Source organism: Cavia porcellus, unplaced genomic scaffold, assembly GCF_034190915.1.
Source record: "Cavia porcellus strain 051 isolate PalLab524CR breed Dunkin Hartley unplaced genomic scaffold, mCavPor4.1 scaffold_23, whole genome shotgun sequence".
NCBI classification, from domain to species: Eukaryota; Metazoa; Chordata; class Mammalia; order Rodentia; family Caviidae; genus Cavia; species Cavia porcellus.
The window spans coordinates 2,666,736-2,686,770 of NW_026947506.1; positions in this window are offsets into that span (position 1 = coordinate 2,666,736).

A 20,035-nucleotide genomic window follows, 5' to 3' on the forward strand; every position below is an offset into this window, starting at 1 on the left:
ACCTTATGGTTTCACATATGTCGCTGTGGTGTGATGTTTTTCAATCCTTCTGGGAAGATACACAGAAGGGGAATACCTGGATTGAATGGGACCTCTAATCCTAATTTTTTGAGGAATCTCCACACTGATTTCCACAGTGTTTGTACTAGCCTACTCTCTAACCAACAGTTGTAAAGGGTTTTTTTTTCCCTACAGATCCAGCAGCATTTTTTATTGGTTGATATTTTTTTAAATTAAATAATTTTTTAATAAATAAGGGAGAGGATGAGATAAAAGGGGGCATAACAACATAACAATACAGGTTAAAGCACAACACTTTCAGCAACCTAGTGCTTCACCACCAAATAACCCAACTTAATAGTAGTTACCGTAGTGTCTTTTTCTTTGAAATATTTGAATATAACTTCATATACTATAGCATGAAACATATCAAGACTGTGTAACACCATTCAAGTGGATGAAAGCATTGTAGAGTATTTAGAACCAGCTAACAGAAAAAAATGATCAATGGTTTCAATATCATCTCTTTGCCTATGACAATTTTTGTTTATACTACCACATACGATAAAATCCAGCAAGTTACAACATGGTAAAATCAATGGAGACAGAAGAGCCGTAGTTTGGTGTGGCTTTAAGACAAGATGGTATTAAATTGGCACTAGCTCTTATTATGTCTTATTTTCTTCAAAGTAGCTGTTCATTGCATCACTGGCCATAATATCAAACAGCCCAGAATAAAGCCATTCCAATTAATGAGTGAAAATTTTATAAGGCTTCAAGGCCATATAATGGGGAATCATGGTTATCACGTACTTTTATATATTTGATTCATTTCCTACACTAGGGAAACTATTTGGAGTTCACAGATGTGAGTTTGATTTGGTTCACTTATGAGTATGGTTTCAAGCTGCGCCCATTTATTGATAAATACCTCAATGTGATCCTTCTTTATAGCTGAGTAGTGCTCCATTGTATAGAAATACCACACTTTTTTATCGATTCCTTGGTTGATGGACATTTGGGTTGTTTCCAAGATCTGGCAATTACAAATTGTGCTGCTATAAACATAGGTGCACATATATCACTGTGGTATGATGCTTTCAGTTCTTCTGGGAAGATGCCTAGTAGTGGAATAGCTGGAACAAATGGGACTTCCAATCCCAGCTTTTTGAGAAATCTCCAGACTGACCTCCACAAAGGTTGTACTAGTCTACACTCCCACCAACGGTGTAGGAGAGTTCCTTTTTCCCCACAGCCTCTCCAACACTTGTTGTTGTTGGATTTCTTGATCCTGGCCATCCTTTCAGGAGTGAGATGGAATCTCAGTGTGGTTTTAATTTGCATTTCCCTAATAACCAATGATGATGAACATTTTTTCATGTATTTATTTGACATTTGTATTTCTTCATCTGAGAAGTATGCATTCATCTCAGATGCCCATTTTTGGATTGGGTCTTTGAATTTTGGGGGTCTGGTTTTTTAAAGTTCTTTATATATTTTAGACAAAAGTCTTTTGTCTTAGGGGGGGTTCACTAAGATCTTTTCCCAGTTTGTGGGTTTTCTTTTCACTATGCTGTAGATTTTTTTTGACTTACAGAAACTTTTTAATAAGAGGTAGTCCCAGTTATTGATTCTGGGAAGTATTTCCCGTGCAGTTTGAGTCCTGTTCATGAATTCTCTACCTACCCCTATGTCTTCAAGGTTTCTACCTAATTTGTCTTCCAATAGATTTAGTGTTTCTGTTTTAATATTCAGATCTTTGACCAATTTAGATTTTAATTTAGTACATGGTGATAGGCTTGGGTTGAGTTTTAGTTTTCGGCAAATGTAGAGCCAGTTTTTCCAACACCATTTATTAAAAAGACTGTCGTTCTTCCAGTGAACCTGCTTGGCTCCTTTATCGAAGATAAGGTGGTTGAGTGTGTCTGTAGTTGTGGTTGTATCTTCTAATCTAGTCCATTGATCTTCTGCTCGGTTTTGATTCCAGTACCATGTTGATTTTACTACTGTTGCTTTGTAGTATAACTTCAAGTCAGGGATTGTGATACCTACTGCCTTGCCTTTGTTGCTTAAAATTGCCTTTGATATTCTAGGTCTCTTCTGGTTCCAGATAAACCTTAGTAGTGCTTTCTCTAGATCTATAAGGTATGTTGATGGTATTTTTTATTGGGATTGCATTGAATCTGTATAACAGTTTTGGGAAAATGGCCATTTTCACAATGTTTATTCTTCCTATCAATGAACATGGGATGTCTTTCCATTTTCTGAGATCATCTTCAATTTCTTCCTTCAGTGTATTATAATTTTCCCTGTATAGGTCTTTCACTTCTTTCATAAGAGTAACTCCTAAATATTTCATTTTTGTGGTTGCTAGTGTGAAGAGTGTGGCTTTTCTTATTTCTCTCTCTGTGATTTTGTTGTTAATGTATAAGAATGCTATTGATTTATGAGTATTGATTTTGTACCCAGCTACATTACTGAATTTATTTATTATATCTAAGAGTCTTTCAATGGAGTTTAGGGGGTCCTCTATGTAGAGTATCATCTCATCTGCAAATAATGACAATTTAACTTCTTCTTTTCCTATCTTTACCCTTTTATTTTTCTCTCTTGTCTAATTGCTCTGGCTAGTACTTCCAGTACTATATTAAATAGGAGAGGTGATAAAGGACATTCTTGTCTTGTGCCTGATTTTAAAGTAAAAGCTTTCAATTTTTTGCCATTTAGTATGATACTGGCTGTTGGTTTGTCATAGACAGCCTTTATTATATTGAGGTAAAGACCATCTATTCCAATTTTCTGTAACGTTCTTATCATGAATGAATGTTGGACCTTATCGAAGGCTTTTTCTGCATCTATGGAAATGATCATGTGATTCTTACTTTTGGCTTTATTGATATGGTGGATTACATTTATTGATTTATGTATGTTGAACCATCCCTGCATGCCTGGGATGAATCCCACTTGGTCATGGTGTATAATCTTCTTGATGATTTGATGCATCCTATTTGCCAATATTTTATTGAGGATTTTTGCATCTGTGTTCATTAGGGAGATTTGTCTGTAGTTCTCTTTTTCAGTTGGTTATTTCCCAGGTTTTGGTACTAGAGTAATATTTGCTTCCAGGAATGACTTGGTAAGAATTGCTTCCCTTTCAATTTCATTGAAGAGTTTGAGGAGTGTCAGTATTAGGTCTTCTTTGTATTTCTTGTAGAATTCTGCAGTGAATCCATCTGGGCCTGGGCTCTTCTTTGTAGGTCAGGAATTAATTACATGTTCAATTTCATTGATGGTTATTCAGCAGTTTTACATCCTCTTGATCTAGCTTTGGTACTTCATATGTTTCTAAGAATCTGTCTATTTCTTCTGTGTTATCAAACCTTTGAGAGTAGAGGTTTTCGAAATAGGTGTTGATGATTTTCTGTATTTCTATTGAGTCTGTAGTGACTTCAGCTTTTTCATTTCTTATTGCATGAATTTGAGCTCTTTCTTCCCTTCTTTTAATGAGGTTGGCTAGAGGCTTATCAATTTTATTTATTCTTTCAAAGAACCAACTTTTTGATTCATTGATTCTTTGGATTGTTTTCTTAGTCTCTATTGCGTTGATTTCTGCTCTGATTTTTATAATTTCCTCTCTTTTTTTGGCTTTGGGCTTGACTTGCTATTCTTTTTGTAGCTCTTTGATGTGTAGCATCATGTTATTTATTTGTATTCGTTCTATTTTCCTGATGTGTGAGCTCAGTGCAATAAATTTTCCTCTGAGGACGGCTTTCATTGCATCCCATAGATTCCAGTAAGTTGTATCTGTATTTTCATTTGTTTGTAGGTATTGCTCAATTTATTTTTTAATTTCCTCTGTGACCCATTGATTACTCAGGAGTAATCATGTTCCACGTGTTTGTGGGATTTTTGCAGTACCTTTTATCATTAATTACTAATTTCATGGCGCTATGGTCCGATAGCATGCAAGGGATAATTTCAACACTTTTGCATTTATTTAAATATGTTCTGTGAATTAATATATGGTCTATTTTAGAGAATGACCCATGTATGGCTGAGAAGAATGTGTATTCTGTTGTTGTTGGGTGGAATACTCTGTATATATCTATTAAGTGCATTTGTTCACAGGTGCAATTCAGTTCTTTAATTTCTTTGTTGATTTTCTTTTTGGTTGATCTGTCCATTGGTGTCAATGGTGTGTTAAGATCTCCTGTCAGAATTGTGTTACTACTGATTTGGTTTTTCATTTCTGTTAGTGCTTGTTTTATATAACTGGGTGCTCTGGAGTTTGGTGCATATATATTTAAGATAGTTATATCTTCCTCTTCGAGTTTTCCCCTTACCATTATGTAGTGACCTTCTTTATCCTTTCTAATCATTATTGCCTTGAAGTTGACTTTTTCTGCAAACAGAATAGCTACCCCAGCTTTTTTTTGGGGGGGGGGTTCCTGTTGCATGGAATGTTGTTTTCCATCCTTTGACTTTGAGTCTGTGAGTATTCTTTTGAGTTAAGTGGGTTTCTTGTAAACAGCATATGGTTGGATTTTGTTTCTTGATCCATTCTGCTAGTCTGTTTCTTTTAATTGGTGTATTGAGACCATTTACATTAATAGTAAGAACTGTTATAAATTGGTTTATTGTTGACATATTATCTTTCTGGCATTGCATGTTTATCTTTCTGCTCTGTTCAACTGTCTGCTTTGTTTAGTGGTTTTTTCCTAAATGTATCTAGGCTGTCTTTCAGTATTCTTTGCAGGGTTGGCTTGGTGATCATGAAGTTTTTCAGCTGATCTTTGTCATGGAAGTATCATATTTCTCCATCAAATTTGAATGACAGTTTTGCAGGGTACATCAGCCTAGGTTGAAAATCATTTTCCTTTAGGATCTGAAATACATCACTCCATGCTCTTGTTGACTTCATTGTTTTTGCTGAGAAGTCTGTTGTAATTCTGATAGGTTTTCCTTTATAGGTGATCTGTCTTTTCTCTCTGACAGCCTTTAATATTCTATTCTTTTTTTCAGTTTCTGAGATGGTCATTATTATATGTCTGGGTGTAGATTTATTTTGGTTGTGACTATTTGGAGATCTATATGCTTCATTGATCTTGATATCAGTTTCCAATCTCATATTTGGGAAATTTTCAGCTATTACTTCTCTAAATATCCTCTTGACATTCTTTATGTTGTCCCCTTCTTTTTCATTTATCCCTCTCAATCTTATGTTGTCTTTCTTTATGTCGTCCTGTAGGTGTTGAATTGTTATTTCCTCATTTCTTGTTATTTTTAAAAGATATTTTCTTTCCTGTTCACTTGTTGCAATCTTGTCTTCGAGGTCTGAGATTCTATCTTCACATTCATTGAGGCGGTTTTTACAACTTTCAATGGAGTTTTTGATTTCCTGTATATCTCTTTGCATCTGTTTTATGTATTCTGTTTGCTTCCTATACTGTTCATCCAGGGATTCTATCCTTCTGTTTAGTTCCTCTAATTTTTTAAATCCCTCTTCTTTAGCTATTTTTAGCATCTGCTTCATTTCTTTTATCAATTCTTTTTTCATCTGAGAGAATATTTCTAGTTTGAATTCCTTCAAGGCTTCCCACACTTGCTTCTTTATTTCAGTTACCATTATTTCAGGTATTTCAGTCATGTGGCATGTATTTTCTTCTATGCACATGGCTCCTGGACTTTCTTGGGAAGGGCTGGACATTTGAGATTGCATTTTAGACTTTCATTTTGTCATTTTCCTGTATTTGGAAGCTTCAAGTGTTGTTCCAGGTGTGGGAGAGAGATCCACCAGCCTGGGATGGGGTACCCTGAAATGGCCCCACTCACTGGACCCAGCAGGGAACTATGGCCTGCTCCTCAGCCCAGGAAGAGTGTCTCCTCAGGCTGGGCGGAGCTCCCAGTTGCTGCTGCCACATTCTCTGATCTGGCCTGGTCCCCGGGTCTGGTGGAGAACTGGCCTGGGTCCCCAGGTCAGGGCGAAAGTTCCCACAGGCTGGGCAGAGCTCCTAGCCCCAGCTGTTACTCTTACCCTTCCGGCCTAGTCTCTGGTCTGGTGGGCAGCCGGTCTGGTCCCCCAAGTCAGGGAGAAAGTTCCTGCAGCCTGGGTGGAGCTCCCAGCCGCAGCTATTACTCTCACCCTTCTGGCCTGGCCTCTGGTCTGGCGGGGAGCCGATCTGGTCCCCCAAGTCAGGGAGAAAGTTCCTGCAGGCGGTGGTACAAGCGCCTCCGTCACTGCTTTCGTTTGCGTCCCAGATCTTGCTGGAGTTTATTCTCTCCCCCATGTAACACACCACGTCAAACTACACCTCCTCCGCATCACTCGCCAACACTTCCAGCTGCCCAGGCCACAGGCAGCAGCAGCCACCGCCACCCACTAAGGAGCCCCAGCTCTGTTTTATTGTTCTGTGTTATCAAACCTTTGAGAGTAGAGGTTTTCGAAATAGGTGTTGATGATCTTCTGTATTTCTGTAGAGTCTGTAGTGATTTCACCTTTTTCATTTCTTATTGCATGAATTTGAGCTTTTTCTTCCCTTTTTTAAATAAGGTTGGCTAGGGGCTTATCGATTTTATTTATTCTTTCAAAGAACCCACTCTTTGATTCATTGGTTCTTTCGATTGTCTTCTTAGTCTCTATTGCGTTGATTTCTGCTCTAATTTTTATAATTTCCTCCCTTCTTTTGGCTTTGGGCTTGACTTGCTCTTCTTTTTCTAGCTGTTTGAGGTGTAGCAGCAGGTTATTTATTTGTATTCATTCTGTTTTCCTGATGTGGGAACTCAGTGCAATAAATTTTCCTCTGAGGATGGCTTTCATTGCATCCCAGAGATTCTGGTAAGTTGTGTCTGTATTTTCATTTTCTCTTAGGTATTGTTTAATTTCTTCTTTAATTTCCTCTGTGACCCACTGATCACTCAATAGTGTATTATTCAGTTTCCATGTGTTTGTGGGATTTTTGCAGTATCTTTTATCATTAATTTCTAATTTCAAAGCGCTATGATCTGATAACATGCAAGGGATTATTTCAACTCTTTTGCATTTGTTTAAATATGTTCTGTGAGCTAATATATGGTCTATTTTAGAGAATAAAACATGTACTGCTGAGAAGAATGTGTATTCTGATGTTGTTGGGTGGAACATTCTGTATATGTCTATCAAACCCATTTGTTCACAGGTGTGATTCAGTTCTGTTATTTCTTTGCTCATTTTCTGTCTGGTTGATCTGTCCCTTGGTGTCAAAGGCATGTTAAGGTCTCCAGTTACAATTGTGTTACTGATAATTTGAGTTTTCATTTCTGTTAATAGTTGTTTTATATAACTGGATGCTCTGGAGCTTGGTGCATATATATTTAAGATAGTTATCTCTTCCTCTTGAAGTTTTCCCCTAATGAGTATGTAGTGACCTTCTTTGTCTTTTATGATCATTGTTGGTTTAAAGTTTACGTTGTCTGCAAACAGAATGGCTACTCCTGCTTTTTTTTTTTTTTTATTCCTGTTGTGTGAAGTATTGTTTTCCATCCTTTGACTTTCAGTCTGTGAGTATCCTTCTTGGTTAGATGGGTTTCCTGTAAACAGCATTTCACCATCGATTTTGAATGATAGTTTTGCAGGGTATATCAGTCTAGGTTGGAAATCATTTTGCTTTAGGATCTGGAATACTTCACTTCATGCTCTTCTTGACTTTATTGTTTGTGCTGAGAAGTCTGCTGTGATTCTGATTGGTTTCCCTTTATAAGTGATCTGTCTTTTCTCTCTGACAGCTTTTAATAATCTATTCTTGTGTTGGATTTCTGGGATGGTGATTATTATATGTCTGGGTGTAGTTTTATTTTGGTTATGACTATTTGGAGTTCTATAGGCTTCACTGAACCTGATGTCGGTTTCTGATATCATGCTTGGGAAATTTTCAGCTATTACTTCTCTAAATATCCTCTTGACATCCTTTATGTTGTCCCCTTCTTTTTCATTAATCCCTATCAATCTTATGTTGTTTTTCTTTGCATCATCTTGCAGTTGTTGAATTGTTATTTCCTGATTCCTTGTTATTTTTAAAAGATCTTCCCTTTCCTGTTCACTAGCTGCAATCCTGTTTTCAAGGTCTGAAATTCTATCTTCACTTTCATTGAGGTGGTTTTTACAGCTTTGAGTGGAGTTTTTTATTTCCTGTATATCTCTGTGCATCTGCATTATGTATTCTGTTTGTTTCTTATATTGCTCATCCAGGCATTCTATCTTTTTGTTTATTTTCCTCCAATTTTTTAACTGTGTTTTCTTTACATATATTCAGAATCTCTTTCATTTCTTTTATCATTTCTTCTTTTACCTGGAAGATTATTTCGAGTTTGAATTCCTGTAAAGCTTCCTGGAGTTGCTTGTTTATTTCAGTAGCTATTACATCTGATATTTGAGATGTATGGCATATATTTTCTTCTATATACATCGCTCCTAGGGTTTCTTGAGATGGGCTGGAGGTTTGAGGTTGTAATTTGGTCTTTCATTTTGTCATTTTCCTATATTTCTGTGTTTCAAGTGTTATTTGAAAGCTTCCTCAGTGTCTGTTGGAAATCCACTTTTATGTTCACAGTCCTGGGACTCTGGCACCCAGTTCCCCCAGGCTGCTGGGCCTCTGGAACCAGTGGCCCTCTTCTGCCTGTTTAGAACTCCGTAGTTCCAGATAAGCTGGGCTCCAAGGACACTGTGCGCCAGCCTACTTGCTGGAAACTCCACAGTTCTCCCAGAGCAGCTGGAATGGGAAGGCAGATGTTGGCGCCTCAGACCCACTTATCCACTTCACTGTACCCAGAAGCCTGGAGGGTTCTGAACAGTCTGGGCTTTGGGCAGAGTGCTCTGGGCACTTACTGCAGGCCACAGGCCTCTGGAACTGGTGATGCTCGCCTGCTTGCTGAGAAATCCACAGTCCTCCAGACACAAAAGGAGGCAGATGCAGGTGCCCCAGATGCGCCCAGCCCTTACTCTGCACCCAGAGAGTACAGGAATCTGAAATAAGCTGGGCTCCAGGGATAGTGTGCACCTGCCTGCTTGCTGGAAACTTGAATCTGCATTTTTAAAGGCTCCTTGTAGCATGTTTTGAGTAAAAATAAAATCTCTAAGCTATTGGATCTCCAATTCTGGTGAACATGAGGTCACTTGTGGCTTACCAAGCCATACTCCTAGAGCATGTAATTTGGTAGGGTTAGGGTGTAGCCCCCCAAAGCACACCTCAATCAGTTCTGAGGTGCTGATACTGTACTTTTTGAACCACTGCTCCGAGCCACATGAAAAGGGTGACATGGTTCAGCGCCTCACATGCCCATGATCTGCCTGAGCAGATGGCACCACACTGTGCCTGTGTGGAACTCTGGTTTTCTGCAGGCCCTCTGCTCCCCATCCTGTCAGTCATCACAATTATATTATCTGCTTCAGGGCTCAGGTCCCGACTGGTGCGCATGCACACTGAGCTGCATCTGGGCCCTGTGGGATAGCAGAGACCACAGAGGGCAAACACACAGAGCAACATGGATTACTGGGAGCCCGGTAACATGGACTGTCTGCCACACCACTCCCCTGCCCAGAGCGCTATGCTGTGTGCTGGGTGACAAGTTCAAGTGTGAAACTTCTCATGCAAAAGTTCCATCCTCTTGCCCTGCAGAAAATGACAGCATCAAAATCAAACAAAACTATGGAGCTCTTTACTAAGGGAGCTTCTAAGACGGGACTGGGATGAGTACAGCGTGAAACACAAGCACAGGCGTGGGTGGCCTCTGGTATGATTGGAGAACAAAGCAAAGGTCGAGTTTCTATCAGGACAGGGAAATCTCTGGGAGTACAAAGTTCCTTGGCACTCTGGGTGTCCTATGAGCCTGCTGGGCCTTAGGGAGCAGCAGCAGTTACAGAGTAAAGCGAGCCTGAAGGTCATACGTGACAGGTGTGATCTCAGCTGCTGGGGAAAGAGAATCTGAGCGTTAGAGGCAGCGGCTTCACTGGCCTGGTTGTGTAAGAGAGCCAGACTTGCCCTCCCTCCCCAGCGCTCTCAGCACCACTGTGCTGGATGGACAGGGAGTGGTTCCACTTCATAAAATAAATTGTCACCGTGAAAAGCCTCCTGGAAGAGGGACAGCAAGCTGGTCACATCTCATGGGCCACCAAGGGATCTGTCTTCACATTCTGGCCTTGTATTGACTGTCGTCACAGAGATGATGGCACGGGGAAAGCAAATGTCCACCACATGAATAAAACCAACTTAGGTTTTCTTACCCGCCCTGTCCTCTCACCCGGCAAGGACTCTTCCCGAGCTCAGGCTGCAACTCAGCTCTGAAATGCCCAGAGAAAGGTGTCACTGAGGCTCCAGGTGCCTGCGGGCAACACCACAGGATGTGACAGATTTTTCTGCTCTAGGCCTTTAATGCTGAATCTTTCCTTCTGTCAGAGCTGTCCGTCTGCACTTCACCTTTCTGTGAGAAGCGAAAGCTCCTGGGAAAGCGAAAACATAAACCCTCTCCACCAGGCCTCCATCTCCTTCCTCAGCCCCAGGAGGCCACACCAGAGCCACTGCTAGAACAAGCTGGTTCCCCTCAGACTTTGCACACAAACCCAACTGGAGGTGGAATTCTGCATAACAGGGAAGCATTCCAAAAGCAACACTTATCTCCTGCCGCCTCTTAACAGTTGTAATTATTCTGCTTCCCAGAGAGTCAAATGGAGCTGGTAATTACAGAAAAGAAAGTGATATAGATCAACTCCTGGTTTCCCAGCCAATCTTCCCAGACTAGCCAATTACATTGCTACTGGGATCTCAGGTTGACAATGCTGTAGTGTCAATTTTGAAGTGATCATATATTAACAAACCTATGCTAGCAATTCTTAGGAATAATTTACATTGAAAAATAAATGGCAAACCCTCCGTTTCACTCTCTATGTAACAAGCAGTGTTTAAGGGCTTATGCATCACAGCTAATTTCTCACAACTGAGTAGGTTTGGTACTTTATTAGCTCCATTTTACAGAAAGACCAACTGCTCGGCCAGGATCCAGATCTGGGTGTTAGAAGGAAGATTCACACTCTGACTGTCTGATTTATTGCTATTTCACATTTCCCAAGTCACCTGCATATGGCCCAGCTGCTTTAGAAGATGGGGTGTGTGTCACATTCTGCTGTTAAGAAAGATGCAATTAGAAGCCTTGTGATATCTCTGAGTTTTGTGTAGTACATTTTGAATTTAATTCAGACTCTCTTCCTTATAGAGTATTTTAAAGGTGGTGGGGTATCCAGGATTGAATCCAGGGCCTTTAAGATGAGCCATATCCTCAGCCCCATTTTTTCTTCTGTTTTTCTTCTGAAACACAGTCTCATGAAGTCACGAGGTTGCCCAGCTGACCTTTTAATGAATGTCTCTCTTTGTCCGGGACCATTTTCCCAAACTAGTCCTCCCTCTCTGTGCTTGGTTTTCTGTCCTTCTTACCTGCTCATACTCCAGCCCGCACCCCACCACTTGTAACTTTTAGTTACTCATGGTGTCCCCACGGCATCGTCCACTGCTCTGGGCAAGAGTCGCCTTTCCCTTCCCCTACAGGACGCTTCCTCTGGATTGGGAAATGTGTGAGAAACGCTGGCACACTCAGTGACCACGACGTCTCGCAGAGACTCGGGAGACTGCTGGCATCAGCTGGACCTGAGTGAACTTGAAGGCCTTGGACGCTGCTGTGGGGTAAACTGGACCCTGTGGGTACTTGTCCCAAATGGCCCCCCAATGAGTACTTGCTCAGACTCTACCTAGTGTGATAAGATGCAGCACAGAGGGGCAGCATCTGTCTCTCCCTTTGCGTCTTGGGGAGAGCCTGGCCACCCAGCCCACACTCTCTGGGAGGGGTCCTCGCACAGGGTTGGGAAGGACTCTGAGGTCAGATTCTGGCAGAGAAGCACAGAGAAGAGAGCTGGTCACCCTACATCTCTCTCCCCTGCCGTTCCTTTACCCTGGGCGACATCCCTACGCTTGAAACACAGAGACTGCAGACATCGTCATACACAGCAGCAACGCGCAGCTGCCTCTATGCCCTGTTCACTGGCTGTGGAAAGCACCACCCTACTAGGCGCAGTGATGCACTCCTGGAGTCTCAGCTGCTCAGGAGGCAGAGGCAAGAAGATCAAGATTGCAGGGCCCAACCTCACCAAAACATTAAGATCTGTCTCAATTAAAAAAAAAAAAAAGAAATGAGAAGAGGAGACACAAGAAGAAATGAGAGAAGAGATAAATAAAACCAGAAAACAAAGTGGAGCTGGTTAAGTGACATTACTACATTGCCATTCTTCCAAGTCAATCTTTCTCCACGGTTGGGTCAAAGCGCATAAGACATGTGAGGAAGAGACAAATTACAGTGATTTACAGTGGGGAAAGGGAAGAGCCCACGGAGGACAAAAGATCATCCTCCCAGTTCCTCTGAGCTACAGGAAAACTAGTCCAGAGCTTGAGTCTACCAGGGGAACAGAGAAAGCCAGAGAGGGCATCACCAACGATGATGACTGAGCCCCTTTCTGGTTTCCATAGTGGAATTTGCCAGGTCCAGCATGTTTCCTGTGAGTGTCTCATCTCCCCAACATCCTCTGACATGAAAGTGCACACGATATCAGGCATACAGCTTGCTGTGGAAGACGCAGAGCAGAAGCCAGAAAAATTTGGCTCATGGAGAACCAGGCAAACTGCTGCTTCTACAAGTATCCTTTCTTTAGTTACTGGGTTTGTGGGCAAAACTTGGCTACAAAAGAAGCCCTAAGCAGATTGCAAGCGTAATCCAAAGGCAAAGTGCTTGCTGGGTGCACACAAGAAGCACCAAAGTGTATCTACCTCGGGTGTTTTCTCTCTGGTGCTGGCTCTTGCAAAGACAAAGGAGGTGCATACTGTACTTCCAAGGGGCACTTTTAGTTCACATAAAATTTACCGTAAGAAAGTTGATTTGGAGACATCTTATTAGAGAGCACACAGAGAATTACTTGTTTTGCTGATGGATATTACCACGCAGCAGAAAATTACAAAGTCATTACCAAAAAGCTCCAACCTGTGCACATGTGTTAAGAGTTGGTAATACATTTTAGCGAGAAAAACTAAAACAACTCAGCAGGGCAGGAGCAGCGGAGAGGGAAGGTGGAATCAAGGCAAGGCACAAAGAAAGCAAAAGATACCAGCAAGCCACGGCACAGAAAACGCCTGGCGAAGCTCACACCAAGTGGCCAGGCCTGCTGGCCGTGACCAGCCCAACAGGTGGGAGGGCAAGGCCATGGGGCTTGGTCCAGCTCCTGCAGGAAGGCGACTGGACTGCAGCACGGAGGCAGAGGCTGGATCAGACAGCCTCTCCCTAGAGTAAGCCAGTCAAGATAGGAGAAACTGGTGTGTCCTCCCTCTGCCCCATCCGAGACAGAGCGCGCTGGAGCCTCCTCCCCAGCCCAGGCCACACTCTGTGTGCTGATGGGGGTCTCACAAGATCTCCAGGGCTGCTCCTTTCAAATTTGTGGACACCTGCCCCACGTCTTAAATTGTATTCACTAGCTGGGTGGGGCTACAGATGGCTGCTAGTTATAAATCTCTAGTTTTTGAACAACAGCTTTTGTTTGGAGTTGTTTATCTGCCAAAGATTTAATAAAGACCTTTGTGACACTATCTTAGGCTGAGGCAGACTGGCCAAACAAAACCCTTCTCCTCCTTCCCAGAGTTTACACCTCTGAAAAAGTCTGGTATCTGCCTTCAACAAAAACAGAGGGAGAATTCTCTAGGATCACCTGTGGGTGAGGTTGACCTAACTTCTGTTCAATAACAAGTCCTGGGCCACAGTTGACCCAGATGCCTCCTGCTATTGGGGCACAATTATAATGTAAGAACACGTTTATAAAATATCAAACTTGTAAGTATTTCATGATCAGCTAGGGATCTCTGACCAAGTTTCTGTTCTGCTGTTTTGTTTTTTTTGTTTTTTTTTGTTTTTTAAATTCAGCCGACCTTGACAGTGCTTAAGTCCAGCTGCTCACCTGATGAGTACCGAGTCAGATTAATTGTCTACACCTTGGGCTAATTCAAGACACCTTAGCCAAGCTCGCTCTGTAAGGGCCCCTCTCCTTGTCCCCTAGAGTGTTTCTACAAATCTGCTCAAGACTAGCCTGCCTGTCCCTATATGACTAGATACATGGAACCAATTACGTAACTTTTGTCACTTGCTCCCACTTCTCAATGCTGTGTAAGCTAAGCTCTCTGTAACTCAGTGCTGTTGCCTTTATGGAATGATCCCACAGTGGCATGGAAGACATAAAGACAGGGAAGAAGAGAGAAAAATCACAATTTTTAAAATTGCACTTAAAAAAACCCTACAGCTTCAGGACACAAAGTTACCCAAGGTTATAACACTCTCCTTCCCTGCAGACAATTCTCTTCAGAATTCTAAGCATGTCGAAAGACACAATAGGCCTGTAATTGGGCCTCTGCCTCCCTCCTGAAAGCAAGCTTGTGCAAATGGCTTGCAGTGTAACCTGTCCCACTAATGGATCCCCTGAAGATGCTTGGAATATGCATCCTGGATCACCTGGATGACATTGCAGAATAAATAACCACCTCCAGTCTCATTTATTTTAATGTGTACTTCTTTAGTGCTGCCTTAAAAATCTACCTGTGCCTTTCACTGACACATCTGAAATGCATTTTCTGTTCTGAAAGTCTGGAAATCTACTCTGGGGAGGGACGATTTAAGGTCTCCGTCTCTTGTGGGTGACATCCTCAGGTCCCATTCTGCAGTAATATGACACATGGAGAAGCTTACGTACATCACTGTTGCTGTGATCTTCCTGCCAAGAATGCATAGCTTTAATCTGCTCATAAACAGCAAATAAAAATAGAGGCTCTTCCACAAAATGCATGGCCTGAAGAAACTGTTAATTCTTCCCAGATGCAGCATAAAGTGTGCATTATATGTGGTGCATCATTTTATAGGGCAAATTAGCTCTAGACAGGAATGTGGTGAGGCATTATGCTGTTTGTACTTGTGAGCATAACATTTAGGTATTTTTTCAAATGGGTATTTTTTACACATTAAAATAAGTATATTTTAACAGAAATGATTACCTGATTGGATTGGAAAAGCTTACCCAATCTGTTGAAAGCCTTAATATAAAAAGACTGACCCCTCCCCTGACCTGCAAGCAGGAGGAGCGATTTCAGCAGGCCACCCGCATGCTTTAACAGCAACAAAAAGCCTTCTGTAGGACTCCAGTCTCCTGATCTAACCTCAAATTCTTTGATTTGCTGGACTCTACAATCACATGAGCAAATTCCTAAACATAAATCTCTGTTTATGGATCTAAATCTAGCTGTGTAGACAGACAGATATCCCTTACTTTTAATGGAATTCTATGATAAATCCCCTGTAAACTGAAGATCTACTCAGTTGAGAATGTGTTCTACATAGTTAACCCTTCAGGCATCCTGGTTTAGAAACACGTACAGCGTAGCAGACTGGGTCTTTATTTCTATGACCAAGCAGCTGGTTGGGAGGTGGTAGCATCCGGCGGGAGGCCTTCACTGAATCATTAGTCCAGGAAAGAATTAAAATTCGGAATACAGTGTGTGCTGAATGCACAGTTATTTTCACATCATCGTAAACTCAATAAATTGTAAGTCTGACCATCCTAAGTTGACGATGATCTCTACAGAGATAAATATCTGCCATTTGTTTTTGTTTCTTTAATGAACCTTGATTAACATTGTATATGACACTTAATATATTTATATGACATATCATAAGTTGAGGTGTTTATCAAAAAAATTAAATTCCATTCTGGTGGATCCTTCTGAGAAAGAACAGAAGCTAAGGGTTTGCAGACAATAATGAAAACCGTGTTTTTACTTACATTTACTAAAATATATAATCTGATATTCATAATTTTACATAAGTAGATATATTCTTATTTCAAGCAAAAATGCCAGAATGTTAATATTGATTTTTAATTCAAAGATGCAGAAAAATGAAAGGTTTCCATTGTTCATCATATTTTTCTGCATGCTTAAGCCCCATGAGCATAAATAAATAAGCCCTGCCTGCAAGAGCAGATTTATCCCAAGCATTAACGCGGTGCTGTTCATTCTGCGAGCAGTCCTGATGCCCGAGCTCTGCGTGGGCCTTCTGGGAAACACCCGCCAGGCTTTGTCACTCCGCTAAGACCGCACATCCCTTTGACAGTGTTCCGCCTTCTCATGCGGGTGCTGATCCTGAGAAATGTGCCCGGGCTGAAAAGAAATTCTTTGATCATCATTAAAGTGAAGACACCAATTGTAAATCAGTAACTTTGAGTTAGTTTATTCCTTTATTTCTGTTGTTCTAGTAGATGTTAATCCGATTTCTACACCTGATGACTTCCATTTTTCAGGATGAAAGGAGAAAAGTGCCTGTGGTGATAAAATTGGTCAACCTGGCTGACTTTGGACCTGCCTAGTAATCTGTGGAACACTCTTTGGGGTATGTCCGTGTGGGTCATGGAGGCCCAACCTCGGGGTCTATATCCAGTCCCTGGCTTCTTCCTAGATGTTTATCTTGTGTTGTTTTCTGATTCTACTTCTTGGCCATCATGAAACGAGCAGCTCTCTCTACTGCCTTTCCCATGATGTTCCAGTGCTGGAGCTAACCATGCACTGAACCCTTGGAAACCGTAAGTGAAATAAACGATTTCTTCTTCTAGTTTTGTACACAGAGTATGTGGTCCAGAATTGGGAAAGCTAAGTCAGTGCAGTATCCTTGTTCCAGATATTCACAGAGTGAGACAGGACTGTGCTACCATCCAGACTCCAGTGTTAGAAACTAGATTTCTCCCCTCATGTACATGTGGTGGACATCTCGTAGAGTCTATATGCAGCATTTAAGAAAACATTGTATGTAAAGTAGGATGAGAAGATCAAATAAACCTGGGGATCTTTGAGCTAAAATTAACTAGATTCTCCTTGTGGCGGAATTGCACAAAGCCAAAACCCCACAGATGCACCCTGAAGCCCACTTGATAAATTTACTAAACGACGTGACATTAATATGTCCTTGATGCAGATCATCCTCATTTCAAGAAGCACTGTGCACAATTAGTGTCTACTAAGACGTTATTAAATATAGCAATATAAACACCATCAGGATCTATGGGGACCGAAGCAAACTGTGAAGCACAATTGCCTCTGCGAGTATAAAGCAAGTCTTGCTGTGTGTGCATTTCCCCAGGCTTCCTGGAAGGGAGAGAAACAAGCTGGCCCTAATACGATGATGGGCAGCAGTGGCCACCATTTTCCGTTTGACAGGCTAAGTACTTTAGGTCACCATTAAGTCGCCTGACGTTCTTCCTCTCCTGGTTAAGTGATTCGGTAGAACTTCCTCAGAGACAGATGAGCTGTAGACAAGAAAATTAGACTGGAAATGGCTGAATCACAGAAAAAACACAACAGGCATTTTCAGAAGAGCTTACTTTGCCCCTCTGAGAGTGGCAGCCCAGCTTAGGTCTTCATATTTGCGATGACAACAGCTGTTTCCTGTCTATAATCCTCTCTCTCTCTCTCTCTCTCTCTCTCTCTCTCTCTCTCTCTCTGTCTGTCTGTCTTTCTGTCCCACATGCACACTTTTCTCAGTACTTCCCACCGTGAATAAAGTTACGAGCTTCCAAAGAGTTATTCTGTGAAAGACAGCAGTCCACCCTTTATCCCCCTGAGCTGTTGATTTTCATGCTTTCTTAGCATTACAAAAAGTCCATTCTCCACTCTTTTTAACACAAGGGCATCTAACTGAACAGCTCTTCTGATGGGTTCATCGGCCCTGCGTTTATTTGAAGTCAGTCAGCATTTCCCCTCTTGAGTCCAGTTGGAAACAGCTTTCTAATCTGACCTCCTGTGTTCCAGGGCATATCAAGAGGATGACAGGTAGGGAGAAGGAAGAAAAGAGAAAAAGAGCAAGTTCTTAAAAAAGAATCACAAGCTTCTGAATATGAGGCACCTTGAAAAGAATTTTGGAAGTCCGTGTTGTTGTTTAATTTGTATCTTCCTTCCTGTTACCCAGCTTCTCTAAATTCAAGTGGTTTAAATGAACACCTGCTACAGCCTAGCTAGCTATAAAGTGTCCACCAAGAGCCTCGTGTGTCTGGGAGGTGACTGGATCACAGGGTGCTCTCCCAATTAGTGGACAGAGTCTGCTGATGAGTTTAGTACCTGACCGTGCTGATAGGAGGGGGCGCCCAGCTGAGGTGGGGCATGGGGGTGGTGACCCCGAGACTGCTTTGTCCTAGTGACAGGAAAGTGATTAAACCAGCATCCCAAGTGTCAGAGGCCTTCGTGATGTTGTAGTATGTTGAGTTTGAATTCATTTTCTGATCCCTAAATACCTCGCGTATAACCTCGGAAAAACCATACATTCCTTGGATTTAATTCCTTCGTTATCAAGAGCATGCGTGGTCTAATAATGATATTGCGTTCATTAAGTCTGGTTTTTCACTCAAGTTCCATTTTGGCTCTTCCTGCTAGGCCATCGCACTGCTCGAGGCTCTCCGAGAAACAGAGCATACGTGGTCATCTCCCATACAATGACATTTCATTCGATGACAGATGTCACAGCCTCAGAGTAGATTTAATATAGACCAGGTCCCCGAAGAAAATGCCAAAATGCATTAATTAAACAACAGGAAGCAAAAATGGCCAGCAAAGCATTCGTGTCATAAAATTAACTGTCAAATTATGTGACAAATCAGACGAATATTAAAAAATAGTTTTAAAGTGATAAAAATAACCATTGCATAGATACAAAATAACATTGCCAGAGAAGGGAGGGGAGATATAAACCATACAAAAAATGAACAAAACTGAGGTAACTATTTCTCAGTTGAATAAGACATAACAATAAAATTAAAAATACTAAATCTTGGGAAGGAAATAAATAGCAGTAAAAACAACATAACTAGAAAAAATGATATTTTGAAAATATCGCTTTAGAATAAAATGAAACTATGAAAGAAAATGTTTTATTGATAAATCAACATTTATAATGAGCAAGTAAATAATATTTTGAATAAAGTACAACAAACACTGCTACGAATAATCAAAATGTATCAACAAGGAATTCATAAGGGAGAATGAAAAGAAGAAGCATCTATTGTCAACAAGTAAATCGTAAAAGGGAATAAAAAAGATGTATATTTATCTATCACATTAGCAAACATTTAAAACAGTTAAAATGTAGTATAGTAAAATAAGTACCCTCATATAATATTTTGGGGGGAGCAATTTGTTATTTTTACTAAAAATTAAATCCACAGTCTAGTTCTTTCAAGTCTAGCTGTAATCTGCCTCATCCAACACACACACACACACACACACACATGCACACCCACATGCACACACACATGCACACACACACACACACACACACGCACACACACTGAGAGTATTCAATCTAGGAATTTCACCATTACCGAGACTAAATGATTCCATTAAATGTAAACGTTCCTGGTGTTCAAATTCTAGCACTGTTTACTACAAGTGCCATGTAAGACCATCACATTTTAATGTGAAAACATTAAACTTTAACAGGGGAAACAAGAATAACCAGCAGCCTCGAGCTGTGGATCTGGCCAGGATCTGGCCATTTTATCCTCTGAAAATTGCTGCTGTCAGATCACTGCCTCAGCCACGCGGCAGACTTGGGTTGTGTTCAGAAAATGAAAAGCAATGGGCAACGAATTGGCACTCGTAGCCGCCTCCAGGATCCTCCCCTTTTCTCCGTCATCCCGCAGGTAGACCCTTTGCTCTGCTCCTAGAGGCGTCATTCAGATCCTGCGCTGACCTTACCTGGGCTTGGGTGGGACAGAGGCGTGGACATAGCAGATGTCCCTTGATTTGCAGTGGGCTTAGATCTCGTAAACCCTTTGCTAGCTGGAAGGGCCATAAGCTGAAATGTGTTACGCACCCGTAACCTTTGGAAGTCCAGCTTCCAGAATACAGACAGCTCGCCCTTGGGATTGTCTGGTGGGTGGACAGCTCTGCAC